This window comes from Anser brachyrhynchus (assembly GCF_964034855.1).
Source record: "Anser brachyrhynchus genome assembly, chromosome: 2".
NCBI classification, from domain to species: Eukaryota; Metazoa; Chordata; class Aves; order Anseriformes; family Anatidae; genus Anser; species Anser brachyrhynchus.
In genome coordinates, this window is record NC_137695.1 from 106454793 (window position 1) to 106470185 (window position 15393).

Here is a 15393-nt window from a genome sequence, read left to right on the forward strand (position 1 = left end):
ACAAGGAACGCCACAGGCTTTAGAGTACCTCAAAGTCATCAGGCCATTTTAACTAGGTCCTCTCTTAGTAATAGACTAAATGGTGTGCTGATAATTTTTAACTGCTTTGTCTGTAGGAAGCACAATCCACCAATGTATGTCTTGTGAGTTATTTCCTGGATACCAGAAGTAGCTTGATGTAGGATTCCCAGATATTTTAAAGCTAACACTGACACTTGATGACACTTCGCATTTAGTAATAAAATGTGAAAGAGAAAAGATACTGAAATCAGCCACTCAATTTTCTTATTTGTTTTTACTTTTTTTTTTTTTTGGGGGGGGGGGGTGGGAAGTTATTTATGACTGTTAGGACAGTGCCTTTTGCATACAAACAGTGAGTTGCTAGTCCTTATGGCCTTTAAATTGCCTCTTAGTTCTCCACATTTCATGCTATCTTACTCTTTAGAAGCCTTAAAAACAGGTATTAAAAAATCTGAATTTGGCTTTTGTTACTGGATTTGTATTGACCAAAAGGGCAAATAATAGGATTTCCTTTGACTGATGAATTGGCTGATGTTTTGACTTGAATGATTTGTAATATACCAAGAATTTTTCCTTGTGATGAAAAATACTGTTCATTAGAATGTATTTTTAATGACTAAACTGACCTGATAAATGCGTTTTTGTGTTAATAGTTGTTTGAACAGCAAGAGTGACAGTTAATCAAACATAGCCACCCATCATACAAAGCACTTTTGAAGAAAAGGCAGAGATTGCAAGGGATTACTGCCCTGTTAGTTAGACCTTTCTAATCTAGCTTTTATTTAAATAAATTACTTAGTCTATTATTTTTTTTGTCTTTTTTAATAAAGCAGTTTTAAAAAAGCAGTTTTTATTAGAGATAAGCAGTATTCCTCAAGTGCATTCCTTAGATGCATGAAGAAAGAGGGAGTATCTCACTTGCTTTGCATTGTTTCTATAAATAGTTTTATCAGATTATTCACCTGAAGCAATAGGAACATATCTTTGCATGTACTAGGAAAGCAGATTTGATCTGAGTGTTGAAAATTTCAGAATATATGACAATTGTATAGAAGTCCTATTACAAAAATACTTCAAACTTGTTTTGACCCAAAAATATCAAAAATTTGATTTTCTCAAAGTATTTTAAATCCACACTACAGGTGGATAAAAATGATTCCTTTCATCAACAAGCTGTGTTTTCTAAAAATAGCTAGTGCTTTATCACTAATAAATATTATATGGAGCTTTCAAAGTTTCTACCAAAAGATGAGACAAAATGTCCTCTTCAATCTGAAACAAGCTGGTGTTGCCCCCAAGCCCACCTGATTTCCATGTAGAACTGTTTCAGAGGAAAATAAATGTGCTGTATACCATGGCATCGTTTTGTGGCTTTTTAAGTGTCTGGAATTAATGTGACTGGAAGACTAAGGTTAACCTTTGTACAGGAGAGGAGGGGAACAGGGGAACAGAGACAACTATGCATATGTTAGGCTGGAAAGTTAATGTACCCCATGGTTAACACTGTGTATGTTTGTTTACATGGTATGTGAAATGGAGGAGGAAACTCACTGTCACTTTGATAATCTGACATAAAACAGTGAATGTAAATGCCTGAGCTAAAGATGCAAGAATTGCCTATGGGACTCAAAACCACACTGCATGCAGGGCTGGAGTGAAGCTGGTGGCAGCGGTGGTGAAGTGCCTGTAGATACAGCAATTTACCTACTCATAAAACATATTCTAGATTATGAGTGTGTCCCTCTGTCTTCTTTCCATTGGGTGGAGAGTGAAGTCTATTCACAGGGGCTGGTTGGAGGAAGAGTATAGATGAAGGAGATTTTCCTGTGCTTTTATACAAAGAAACTAAGACTGGACAGTGTGCATCACAGCAGAGCAGCATCATACAGCTTTATCACTCCTGAGCTTTAAAGAATTTGAATACCAAAAGTCACTTTCTAAAGACTATTTCCCAAGACTGCATTTACAGTGTTAACCAGCGTGTATCTCCTTGCAAAGCAGCTTTTCAAAAACTTATTCCCACTGTTCGTTCTGCCCTACTGGGCACATAGTGGCATGCCAGGGCACATTGAAAGGGTGCAACTCAACAGTTGGTTCAGATTGGCCTTAAGGAAATGAGGTGTAATTCGGATTGTTACTTTTTAATCAAAATGGGGTATTTAGTTTCCAGATCCCTGGAGTTTTGAGCATGCCAGGCAGTGGAAGATCCAGAGTGGCACAACCATGAACAGCTCTGGTTCAGTGGGTGGTGGGATAGGGACAAGGAGGAGAGGAGTTGCTATTTCAGCTAAGAAACTGATGTTTAAATAACTTATCCAAAGACATGCTAGAAAACTGCATAACTGAATGCATTTATCTTGCTTTCCAATCTGAATACTGTCCTTCCTCCAGTCACAGTAAAGCTTTCACTTGAAAATATGCTAATGGTTGTTTTCATAAACTGGAGTTGTTTTGCTTTTGCAATATTATTCCTGGTTGATTTGGTATTTTGAACATAAGCTATTTGGATAGTATTTTATCCAAATCTTTATTGCTCATGGTGTGGTGTGATGCTGAACAGGATTAGAATAAATTATATTTCATCAATGCACACGTATTTGTAGCATAGATTGTGAGATAAACAGACAATAATTACTCAGCTTTGTTTTTCTCTATGTTTAAAATTATGAAATAAAAAAACAGTCATTTTCTAACCCATTTCCTCTCCCTTTTTCTATCCCATTTTTTCTATCCCACTGAACCTGCTCCATTTATTAATATTTTCAATACGCAGACATTTTATGCACATAACTGGAAACTGGTAGCTCTTATACACGGGCTTACGCTGTTACAAAATGGTGTTGAGAGCAACAGCTTAGCAGGAATCTGTGAATCCACCCCAGAAAATGAATGATTAGTGACAGCTGGTGAACTCAGCCAGCATAGTTGCTCTGTATTTGGAGCGAGGCACTTGATTTAACAGACCCACCTGATGGAAGAGCTCAGCTGGGCTGGAAGTGTGGCTAGGAAAGGCATGGGTAGGCCAGCAACCTAGGTCTTGTAGGACTCAAGCCAGGGCTGCTTTTTATTCTGTTACAAGTGGAAAAAAAGAAGTATGAAAGGAAAAGGAAGTCAAGTCTCCAAAAAGCTTAAGCTGAATTTTCATCTTCTTCTGACTCCATGGAGAAGGCTCCTGTGGAGAAATCCTTGGTCATGGGACACTGAAAGAAGAAATATTTTGGAAGAGGGGTTCAGATGTCGCACTGAGAAACAATGCTTAGTGTGGTAGTGTTTTAGACTCTGTGTGGTTTGGCCTCTGACGAACAATTTTCACTGTAAAAAGGGAAGTGCTAAATGAGTTGTGCTCAGGGTGCTGGCTTGCAGAAGAGCTGGGCTAAAGCCGGCAGCAGTGCTCATGGATGTCAGTCCTCTGTTGTCCTGACCTTAACCTGAGGACCTGTACCACTGAGTATGGTACTGCTGGTATGGAAGGGCTTTGTTTTGCATCCCCAGCTGCTGTAGACTAATGTTATATGTAACAAAAATAATGGGTTGAGAGCGTAAGTCAGGCTGTAAATAATGGTATAGAGGTAGGACAAAACTTCTTTTGGGGTGGTGGTCTTCAAATATCATGGCCTATGGAGTTTACTGCTTCCTCCAGAGTGTGGCACTGGTCATAGCTGGAGGGCAGTACTGGCATTGACTATTGATCTGATCCAGTTTAGCAGTTCACAGAATCATCTAGGTTGGAAGAGACCTCCAAGATCATCGAGTCCAACCTCTGACCTAACACTACCAAGTCCTCCACTAAACCATATCACTAAGCTCTACATCTAAATGTCTTTTGAAGACCTCCAGGGATGGTGACTCAACCACTTCCCTGGGTAGTCCATTCCAATGCCTAACAACCCTTTCAGTAAAGAAAATCTTCCTTATATCCAACCTAAATGGTTCTGTAGTCTTACTGAGAATAATCTGATGCACTATGAGCACTGCAGTGCAGTGTAGTTTTATAAGATTGAGGTGAGGGAGAGAGACAGTGCAGAGTTCCTTTAGGATTTCAGTAAGAAAGGCCCGACAACAAATGGCTTAGTAAGACAACTGCTTTAATAAGACAGAATAAGAAGAGGAATATAGATAGCAAGTAAATCTTATGTCCCTTTCAATGCTGGGCACCTTCCTTTCATTTCATTTTCATTTTGTTTAGGTCATTTGGAAGAGACCTACAAACATCATCGAGTCCAACTCTCTGACCACTTCAGGGTTAACCAAGAGTATTATAAAGGGCATTTTCCAAGTGTCCTCAGCCTCTCCTCACAGGACATGCCTTCCAGCCTTTTAACCAGCTTTGTTGCCCTCCTCTGAACATGTGCAAGCATCTTCCATTCATGCAGCATCAGATGGAGCCCGGATGGATTTTCGCAGAGCAGATCTGACCACGTCCCCTTGGTCCTTCTAGCTCACATGTACTTTTCACACAAGAAGACAACTCTATTCCTAAAGAATGTTCTCACCAGAGCTTCCTGCTTCTATTTTAGTTGAAGGCAAGGCCCTGCAGGTGGGGTAATTGCTGGTACTGAGTGGGAGCTGCCTGCAGGCCCTTCTGTTACACTCAGTGTGCTGAGCTGATCTTGTGGCTGAGGAATTTGTGCAACGCAGCACAGGCCTGAAAGGCGTTCTGTACATGCAGCATAGCACAGGCTTGTGCCTACTCAGGTTCACTGTTACAGGGATCACCAGCTCCTGAAAGCACAACAGTTTCTTTGTCAGGACCAATACAAAGATCTAGAGTGAGAATCCAGAAAGAGGTGTTTTATCTATTTTTTATTTTGTCGTTGTCAACTTCTCTGTGACTCAGCTCCTACATTAGTAAATTAGCAAAGCCAGCTTGTGCACTGAAACTGGCAGGTGAGAGCACTGGTGCCCAGTCATTCAGGGGCCTAGACCCCTTCAGCTGACTTTTCTGTCTCTAGGATGCAATTATCATCTTCCCAATTTCTGTCCTTCTGATAACTGTGCAGGGGGGATTTGTCTCTGTTGTCCCCCTTTTGGTTTTCCCTATATTTCCATTTCTGGTTCTTCAGGAGGCTCTGAGTAGATCCTTAACTTTATCTTAGTCTTTAATTTCTGTAGCAAAACACTGCAGTGCAAGCCTCCACATTTTGCTTCATGCTTCAAGGAACCAAGACTTTTCTCAACAGATCAGCAGGATTATTCCTTGGAACATCATGGAAAAAGACTTGTCACATGGGGAATTTGGTGGTGCCTGTACCTACCTCAGCTCTGAGGGAGGCACTTCTGCCAAATGGTCACCACTTAACTCATCTGCTACAAACACATGGAGAAATATGGGTCAAACTGGGAGTTCTCACTGTGTACCTGGAAAGGTGACCATACAGGAGTAACTGTGAGTGAACGCAGAACGTGAGGTTATCAACTGAGGGTGATCTGCAAGACTGCTCTTTTCCAGACAATTATTTCTAGTTCATGAAAGCACAGGGTGGCAGAAAGGGCTCTGCTTTATTTGCAGATAAGGGGATCTAGGAGCACTGTGGATAAGGTGAGATCACTTCTTTTCAGTAATGCAGAAAAGTTGAGGACTATCAAAGTATCATTGCCTGGCCAAGGTTACACATTCTTATGTTATTGAGGAGACAGTTATGTGATTCTGCCTACTTAGTCTTGACTGAAAATACCTTTAAATAGCAAATATGTCTGTGTTTCATGTGGTTTTGCATTTTTAGACTTGACATACAAACAATGAAATGAGAGGAGTATTCGGTATAACTGTTTGGAATGATCTGCTTATGCAAGAAACCACACCAAACTGTGAGGGAAGCAAGGAGAAAAAAAAATTCGTAAGTATTAGTGGGAAACAAATGTGCTTTGGGGTTGCCAGCCAAAGCATACAGGGGTAATAAAACAAAAGGGATTTTGGAAAGGGAAAAAAGGCAGATTTGAAACTGGGAGCCTATTCTCTTGTTTCCCTCACCTCTTATGGTAGGTGCAGAACAATATAACATTCATGTCTGAAATGCCTCACAGATGTTGTCCTGCTGGTGCGATCTGGGCATGTGTCAAAAGCAAAGTCCACATCTTGTTTATGCTCTGACTGCTGTCCATCTGAACGGCTTTCTGAGGGCCTTAAGACAGCAACAAGACTTATCTCCAAGTTGGGTTCCTTCTAAAGTGTTTGTCAGCACACTGATGCCTAATTAGGAATGGAAGTGCCCTAAATCTGCTGGTTTCACTACAGCACACACAATCCATCACAAATATTTAGATAGCTATTGAGATCTCTTTCTCCCTCTTCTCTCTGCTGTGTACTTAGAAGTTGTAACATACCCTCTTTATAGCAAAATGTGGAGATACTGTAGGTTCTTTTCATCCTAAGTGCTCAGCTCTGTACTTAAGGGCCCTTCAACTAGGGGCAGCCTATGCCTAGGGATTGTGGGATCAGTCCTATGAGAGGTTTAAAACCCTTAACGAAATGTTACTGAGACTCTTTTCCCTATTGTGCTATGCAAAACTGAGCACCACAACACACAGGCAATGCAGGAAAAGGCAGCATGCTGTACCTGTGCAGTAGCCTCCAGTGGGTATTTTCCCAGCTGTCACCAAAGCTGCAGAGCCAAACAAGATTAACTGTGAAAAGTGGGAGAAGGTTACATGGTCCCAGCTGTCCTGTGATTATGTTCATGAGATAAGTGGTGATTATTTATTGTATAGGCCTGTGTGCCTTCCTTTTTACAATGATGTTGAAAAAGGGTCTTGCATTACAGAGTCATCATGCATTTGTTTATCTGCACTGAAAACTTCGGCGGGGCTTTCATGTGCTATGAGCAAACTTGCATGCAGGAACTCAGGTGTGAAAAGGTGCACGGAGGAGAGAGAAAACAGGTAATGGCTATTTCTCCTATTTTCTATATAAACAGCTAATATTCTTGCATTGTTAGTATTATCTGAATAATGAATAACCTACATCATTCTGGCTTTTAAGATATGATCTTCAAATTTCTGTTGTGTTGTGTGTGTGCAAACAGGCACACAAATCTACTGTGAATTTTTTTGAGATCTCCACCAGCTGAAAAGCATTATAGCTGCCACTGCTTTTAAGTATTCATTTAGCAGCATTTAATTGGTAGAAAACAATTTCTTTGATTACACTTTATAATAATGAAACCCTTATTGGAGTCCCTTTAATAACATTTTAAACAGGAAAACGCCACCACCCACACATCTTCTAATAAGGAGCATATTCTGAGTTAAATTAAATCACATAAATGAGAGTCTTATTGTTCCTAACCTACACAGCCTCCCCCTTCTTAAGTACCAGGAGAAAGGCTCCGTTTTAAAGAATCTCTTACAAGTTAATAGATCCAGCCTTTGATGACTGGAGTTGAGAATAGAGTCAGAGACTTTGAGACAAATTGTTCTGGCAGTAAATTATTTTCCTTCAGGTAGCTGTATAATGTGAGGCATGGTGAACTCATTTGGTTGCAGTCAATGAACCGTACCAGGAGCCCTACAGATAGCATTGAGGGTAAAGGTTATTTCATCTTTTTATTTTACTCCCTTTATTTTACGCTATGCTATTACTTCTGAGGGTGGATGTCTGCTGTCCCGTGCCACAGATGAGTGAAATGAGGTGTATGCAGAGATTCATGAAGGAAACTGGTAGATTGCCGTTGCACGTCAGTATTGAGTATCTGATTTATTTTTATCCCATGCTTCTGTAATGTTGGGAGAGGAATAATGAGGAATTTGTTTCCTTTGAGTGGTATGTATTGGAAAGAAGGTGAAAAAAAGTGATAAGAAAGTGAAAGAAGGTGATATGTGAGGTTTTTATGGTTTCTGAAAGCAGCTGGCATGTGAAGAATGAAATGGTTAGAGACACCCTTAGGATATATATCGCTACTCCAGGGCTTCATTCACTATTTTGCCTTTGCAGACCTGGACTAGATTGTTTTCCAGAAAAAGGGGCATAGGTTGGATCCCCGTTTTTCAGCCTTCTCAAGATTAGGTTTTTTGGTTGAGGCCTATCCTTTCTGGTACAATTTAGAGACATCTTTCTCTTTGTGGCCTTTTATCTGAGCTGTGTGGAAACCATGGTCATGCATTGATGCATGTATGCTATCTGGGAGAGAAATGTGGTTATTGGTCTTCATATTTTTCTTTTTCTGTGAGGATTTTTGTTTTCTGCTGATGATTTGAACTTTCTGAGCCAAACAATGATCTGTGCAGCTCGGTGTTACTGAAGAAATGTCCAAAGCGGACCTTATCATGTAAATTGCATAAAGGATTCAGAGTTGACAGATAACGAACATGGCTTTAGTCATGCTCTGCTATGACAAGAAACTGTAAGTAGCTGCTGAATTTCATGAGATTCCCATTGGCCTATTTCTCTTGTCTGTCAAGGTCCCTCTGAATGGCAGCAAAACCCTATGGTGTATCTATCAGCTACTTCTCCCAGCTTTGTATCATCTGCAAACTTATTGACGCATTTACTGGTGCATTCCATCCCATTGCCTAGGACATTAACAAAGAGGTTAAATAGTACTAGCCCCAGTGCTAATCCCTGGGGTACACCTCCGGTGACTGGCCTCCTGTTGGACTTCATGTTGCTGATCACATCTCTTTGAATTTGGCAGTTCAGTTAGCTTTCTGTCCTTGTCACTGTCTACTTAACTAGTCCATATTTCATCAGTTTGTCTATGAAGATATTAATCAAAAGTCTTTCTGAAATCAGGGTACGAAAAGTTGATTGCTCTCCCCTCATCCACCAAAGTACTTGTCACATTGCAGAAAGCTATCAGGTGACTCAAGTGCAATTTACTGTTCATAAATCCATGCTGACTAGTTTCAATTGCCTTCTTTTCCTTAGCATATTTTGAAAATTTTCCAGGATTGTTTGTTCCATCACTTTTCTGGGTGCTGAGGTGATGCTGGCCAGCCTCTTGCTCCCCACATCCTGCAGCTTGGCTTTCCTGAAGACAGGAGAGGTGCTTGCTTTCTGCCAGTCCTCAGGAACCTCTCCCAGTTGCTGTGATCTCTCGAAGATAATTGAGAGCAGCCTCAATGTGGGGGAAGTACAAAAATGAGCCTAGCTTCTCTGCTTACGTGTTGTATATTTTCTTGCTTGTCTTGAACTTAAGTCAGTTATATCAAATGAACTTAGATTCTAAAGAGACGCGGCTTTTGTGTGTAGTTCTCAATGTATGTTATTCACTTGTGGTAAAACCGTAAGTGGTAGGGTTTGACTCTGCCTCTAAGATCAGATTCTTGCTGTTGCAGATCAGTGTTGTCTTTAATAGCATTGCAGAATTGAGAAAATGACACATGTGACTGCTATTTATTTAATTACTAACTATTCACTGTAGATGTTTTCAATTCTGTGGCAACATGCAAAACCAATAATCTGTTTCTTTCTGTGCAATTACATAAACACTGAGCATCTTGATCCTTCTTTGTGAGAATATCAATGTCATGAAAATAACCATCTGCAGTATTAATGCTCAGCAGCTGTGATCTCTTTACGCATAAATAAAAATCCATGGACCTACCTGTGATATCTCTGATATTTCTGATATTTGGTTCTTTCAACAAGATTGTATCATGGAAATTTTTTAAGAATCTCTGTTGCTCCCCAAGCACAACCACACATTATGTTTTTAATTTTAAATTACTGTTATTTTCCCTTAACAACTCCCCAATCCCCCCCCTTCCCTGGGCAGTAAAAACAGAAGCTAAATAATCGCAGAATGGCCTGGGTTGGAAGGGACCTCAAAGATCACCTAGTTCCAACCCCCCTGCCATGGGCAGGGATGCCACCCACTAGATCAGGTTGCTCAGGGCCTCATCTAACTTGGTCTTGAGCTTTGACCAAGTTGGGCCAGCTGTCCTGGCTGTGTCCCCTCCCAGCTTCTGGTGCACCCCCAACCTCCTCTCTGATGGGGCACTGTGAGGAGCTGAAAAGTCCTTGGCTCTGTGTAAGCACTGCTCTGCAACAACTGAAACATTGCTGTGGTATTAATGTTGTTCTCATCCTATAACCAAAGCACAGTGCCACACCAGCTGCTCTGAAGAAAATTCACTGGAACCCAGATGAAATCAGGACAGTCCTTTAGTAATGTTGTTCTTAATGTTAACACCTGTAGTTTTCAGGATCTAGAGGTTTTCACATGTAGTCCTCAAAAAAAAAAAAAAAATGCTGTGAGAAGTATTTATATTGGATGTCACAACATTTGAAGTAAACCTCAACAGCAACAAAATCTCCCAGTCTCCAACCTCATGCTTTAGGTGTCTGTGATTTGGAAAACTTTTTTTTTTTTTATTTCTCTCAATTGTCATCAAAATCTGGATATACTGCTTACTTTCCACTTTCTTTGGCCAAATACATATATATATATATATATTTACTCATTGTTTCATGTGAAGGACACCTATGGGGTGTACTTCTGTGTCTTGGATTGAACATAATATTTGGATAACTTTCCTTGATTTCAGTTGTCTCATATCCCTTAGAGTTATCCTCTGGATTCTTATGTTTTTAAATGATAATTTCTGTGAACAAATAAGCTAGGAAAAAAAATCCTTCTACCTTCTGGCCTTTTTCACCACCAAACCCAATCCCCTCTGAATCAATTCCAAACCAATCCGACAGAAATATTAGTGTTTCAAATGTATTAAATGTTTGCATATTTTACTAAAAGTGGTTATCTAGATGCACTGCACAGATTCAATTACAGTAATTTACTAAATTACAGTAGGTGAGTTTTCTCGTACAGAAGTTTAGGCTTTGAATCTGCTCTAAGGTCTATTTTAAAGGAGATGTAGTTTCAAGTGTTGGAATCACCTTTGAACATAAGCCAATATCCACAAACATTTCTGTCAAACACTGATTGTGTGCATAGCTGTCAGGCTGGTAAAGCTCTGCTAATAGTCAGCTCATTATCAAATAAAATAAACTTAGCTTCCTCCTGAGATTTCATGTGCAAATAAGGTACATTCAAAACATGAATTGCTGAAACAGTGATGAACTGTGGGGTATGCAAGACTGAAGTTCAAGCCAAAACTATAGTCTGCATTACCTGTTTTTGTCAATTTTTCTGGGCTTGTTACGGCAAAGAAGAATGGTATGGATGAATTCGAGGATAAAATGAAGTAACTATATGCACACTACTGGGATGAAGGCTATAAGGAGCAAGCTGAGAGGAAGCATAAGGCCCTGTTTGAGTAAAGTGAATATGAAGGAAGCTGGAGTCATAATCTAAGCAGTCGGATGTTTATTGATTTTTTGGATGGAATTGTGTAGGTAGGGAGACACTGAACTGCCACAGGTAGAAAGCAGTGAAGAAGGCCAGAATGTGTGTTGCCAGCTGCCTGTCTCTCCTTGTTGTCAGACAATGGGTTCAAAAGTCTGCAAGCTGTTGCAAAGGGTGGGATTTTCTTTTTTGTTATTCTTACACTTCCTGATGAATACAAGTGAGCCAACCCTGGATTTTGCAAGACTGGAAAAAAGATGTTGCAGTAGGAAATTTACGTGTGTCTATTGGGGAATTACAGTCTTGCCTGTGTTCAAAGTTGCATTTTAGATGCTGTGTGGGTAGAACTGCTTGCAATGTCTCAAAAAGGGTACCCGTGTGTCTCCAAGATGAGACCACCATTAATGACCACCAGTTGGCGGCAAGATGGTGGTGCTTCTCTTTCTCAGTCCAAAATGGATGGAGACAGGAACTGATGCTATTTAAGATAGCAACACTGCACAGAAAGTAATGAGACTAAGTGGTTAATGTGCTGTTGATAAACTATCTAGGATAATGCTCAGGACATCGGAATACATTATTAATGCTACACTGAAAGGGATATCAAGGGGCTTTTGTGGTTTATGAAGTAAACTGTTTTCGCTTGGTAGTAAATACAAGACAATGATGTAAGAAAACAGTAATCATAAAACCACAGCAAAGAAGCTTTAGAAATGCCAATGCATACACAGTGAGATTAGAGGGGAAATTACTCATTTTCAGAATCTTTTTTTCCTGTTTCTTACAAATTAAAGCTTTGATAAGAAGTGCATCTGGCTATGATATAATTAGACTATTTAATTACCCCAAACCATCAGTCACTTACGTCTTTCTGTATTGGGAGAACCGACCCTTTTAGAATGATGTCACTTGCAGAAATGAATAGGTGGATTTCAGCTGTAAGCCACTGCCCACGTGGGACAAAAGGCATACTTTTCCCCAGGAAATGAGAGCTAGCACTTACTTCTTATGATACCTAATCAAAACCCTTTTAAGCAAATAAAAGGAAGATAAAACACAGACACATGCTTTTTCTGCTCTGCTACTGTGGTCTAGGTGAGGACTTGGTAATAGACCAAATGCTTTCTCTGAAAAGGTTTTGATGGTAGAAGTTAACCTCCTCTGATTTTCTGTTTTCATGTAGGAATATTCATTTGTATGACTTTTTGCTAGAAATGAAGAGGAATTGCCTTTGTGATGAAGATGTCTATCCTTTTGTCCCTAAACCCTGGTGTTTATGTTTCTGTATATTGAAGCTAAAGCATTTCTTGGAATGCATTTGGACTTGCTCCTTCTAGTGCCTTCGGTTTCCTATGCACAGATTTTCCCCTCATGTTTGTATTATCTTTAAACAGCTTTAAAGTTGTCTATATTTCAGATACCATGTCCATTCTGCTAATTAAAAAAAAAGTTCTTAATTTAACAATGATAAATATAAAAAGAATAATAAACTCCTTGACTTCATTAGAACTTGAAATTCAAAACTACTCAAAGGACAAAGTATTATGAGTTTGTTTACCTTGGAGCCATTCCTGTAAGATGCTTTTATTTGTTAGGGAAAATTCTGGTATTTGACTTCAGCCTTTAGAGCTCTGGAAGCTTCTACTTTTTTTGCTACATAATATCTAAACTTTCTAATAAAGTTTCTAAAATATCTGAAAACTTTGAAATGCACATTAAGAATGACTCATGGGAAGCTTTTTAAACATAGTTATTTAGGAGCTAGATTAAGTAACTAACTTGCAGAAATTGTTCTTTACTTAAGTGCTGTGCTTTTCCGTGGATTTTAAGTGAACCATATATGTTATATGCTTTCTCTCATCAGTCCAAGTGATCTCTTTGTTTCTTGTATTGTTGTCCCCTGTTGTGGTTTAGTCCCAGCAGGCAGCTGAGCCCCCACATGCCTGCTTGCTCATTCTCCCCAGGTGGAATGAGGGAGAGAATTGGAAAGGGCAGAGTACAAGAGCTCATGGGTTGAGATACAGAGAGTTTACTAGGCAAAGCAAAAGCCACAAGCACAAACAAAGCACAGCCAGGAATTCATTGACTACTTCCCATCATCACGCAGGTGCTCAGCCACTCCCAGCAGAGCAGGGCTCACCACACATAATGGTTTCTTGGGAAGACAAACGCCATCACTCCCACTGTCCCGCACTTCCTCCTCCTTTACCCCAGCTATTATTGCTGACCATGACCCCACATGGTGTGGAACATCCCCTTGGCCAGCCCGGGCCAGCCGTCCTGGCTGTGTCCCCCCCAGCCCCTGGTGCACCCCCAGCCTCCTCGCTGGCAGGGCAGCACGAGGAGCAGAAAGGTCCTTGGCTCTATGCGAGCGCTGCTCTGCAGCAACTGAAACATCCCTCTGTTATCACCACTATTTTTATCAAAAGTCCAAAAAACAGCATTGTGTGAGCTTCTACAAAGACAATTAACTGTCCCAGCCAAAACAACAGCACCTGTTAACTGAAAATCTTCATCTTTCAGATGTAGATCTTCATCAACAGAAATGATAACTCATTCCTAGGCCTGTTTTACTTGAAACTATGCCAAAACAAGCTTTTAGAATGAGCTTCATGTGAATGCATGGAACTCTGCAGCCCACTGACCTAGAAAGATTTTGATAGTGTCCCTGCCACTCCACACAGTACAGCTCCTCATTGATACCAAGCTGCCTGTCTTCCTTGTGTCCCTACTGTCCTAGGACTGTCTTTCTAGATGCTTCATTATTCAGAATTTCTCAGCTACTCATAAACCATTTTGTATCTCTCTTTGTACAGCATGGTCACCAATTAGCTTTGTTCAGTGCTGTTTGTGAGACAAGTCATACGGTATGTCTTGGATTTTCTTGAAGGGTATCCTTCTTGCTCAGCTGTTAAGACCTACCAACAACTATCAGCAAATGGTAGCAGAATGTGAGTTTGGGCCAAAAAGCTCTTCAGTTAGGCTATAGTGGGGTAACTACACGTAGTACTCCTGCTAACTGTGTGTACTGAGGAAAAAGTGACTGTAGCTCGGCAAGAGATGTTGTCAACCAGCTCTGTCATGGAGGTCTGCACTGATGGGGGGGTAGGACCTTGAATCCAATTAAGTTGCCTTCGTCTGCCAGTGCCTGCCTCCTGAGGAAGGCACAGTTCTCCTGGACATCAGACTCCTGTCTGGCATGTTCCATCTTGAAGGAGAGGCCCTGCTTTTCCAGATTCTAGAAAGTCAGGTATATATGAAAAACTGCAGTAAAATCCCCTGGGTGCATCCAGTAGTAGCCTCGTGGAAAGGCAAAAGTGCTTCTACCATCCTTACCGAACACAGTGGGTGTGGGAGCAAAATATTCTTCCATTGCCCTCAAGCAGTCCTGTCATTACTCTTACTACCGAGGAACCATTTGTTAGGCTTGCTATTTGGGAACTTTCCACAGCTGTCAAATGGGCCTTAAGACAACCAGAAGCACCCCTGTTGGATTTGTTGTTTGGTACAAGAGAAAGGCTAGGTGCTAGATACATCAGATGTCTTGTTTAAATGTAATTCAGGTAATTGAAGTTAAGAGTTCCCTATGTAGCTCATGGAGAGAGGTAAGTCTCCCTGAGAGAGAAGGGAAGCAATTCCGAGCTCCTTTACTGTATACCTGAAGTGAACAGGCTGAATAGCACTTCTAGTACAGCTTAATACCACTAAGCATTGCCTGCCTCCCGGAGAATGGCTTGAACATTGTTCTAGTGCACTGAACTGGATGTCTGTCAATTACTGGAGGCTGAGACAGTGCAATTCCAAATCATAACAGACGTTTTCTTCACCCTGCTGAGGAAATTATTGATGATTATCTTCAGCTTCTGCTGCTCGGAGTGAGTTTGCACTGGTTTCTAGAAGAATGAGTTTGTCAGCATGCCATTCCCTGCAGGTCATGCCAGGTCTGTACTACCATTGTGTCCAAGCTGAAACCAGATGTGGTGTTCCATTGAACACTAATGCTCTGAAAAAAAATGTTATGCAGTTTTTGCTGTCATATCTTCCTCTGCAATCTGACTTTAAAATCTCCCAAGTCATCTGCAGTCAGCTGGACTCAGGTCTCCTAAGACGTGTAAAACTACTAATGGTA

The 15393-nt window shown here is 40.6% G+C and overlaps 1 long non-coding RNA gene across 5 annotated transcripts in view; it reads left to right on the forward strand.

Moving 5' to 3' along the window:
* Positions 1-3028: 3028 nt before the first annotated feature.
* Positions 3029-15393, forward strand: part of LOC308189834 — a 104096-nt gene continuing 91731 nt past the window's right edge. Inside the window, exons 1-4 of one of the 5 annotated variants that reach the window (XR_013946633.1) lie at positions 3029-3483; positions 4208-5858; positions 6783-6900; positions 8906-9511. This is a non-coding gene — a long non-coding RNA (uncharacterized lncRNA). Of the gene's footprint in view, positions 3484-4207; positions 6901-8905; positions 9512-15393 lie in introns of those variants that run through there. The other 4 variants (XR_013946634.1, XR_013946635.1, XR_013946632.1 and 1 more) reach the window with 4 other exon arrangements.